The sequence below is a fragment of the Alligator sinensis genome, unplaced genomic scaffold (genome assembly GCF_000455745.1).
Source record: "Alligator sinensis unplaced genomic scaffold, ASM45574v1 scaffold1511_1, whole genome shotgun sequence".
In the NCBI taxonomy this organism is placed as follows: Eukaryota; Metazoa; Chordata; order Crocodylia; family Alligatoridae; genus Alligator; species Alligator sinensis.
The window spans coordinates 317,852-318,231 of NW_005843139.1; positions in this window are offsets into that span (position 1 = coordinate 317,852).

Consider the following 380-nt stretch of genomic DNA (forward strand, 5'->3'; position numbering starts at 1 on the left):
GCAAAGGGTTGTCAGGACTCAGCCAGCTCCTGGCATGGGCGGGGCGGCGCCACGGGGGTGATATCCGGGCCCTGGCAGCTCTCAGCGCTGCCTTCTGCCCGTATCAGCCGCCCTGATACAGGGGCGCGGGGGCGGGAGAGGGGGAGGCAGGAGGGGTTGCTGGGATACTGGGGGGCTGTCTGAGTAGCCCAGTGTGCGTGTCCTCAGGTGGATTCATCCGTCCCTGCATGTACCCCGTGTTCTTCTGTCCCCAGAGACACCCCTTCGCCAGTCCGTCTGTCCACCCATCCATCCCTCCCGCTCTCCCCGCTCTCCATCCACCCACTTTGTCTGTCCGTCCATCCATCCATCCACCCATCTCCCCACCCATCCACACACTC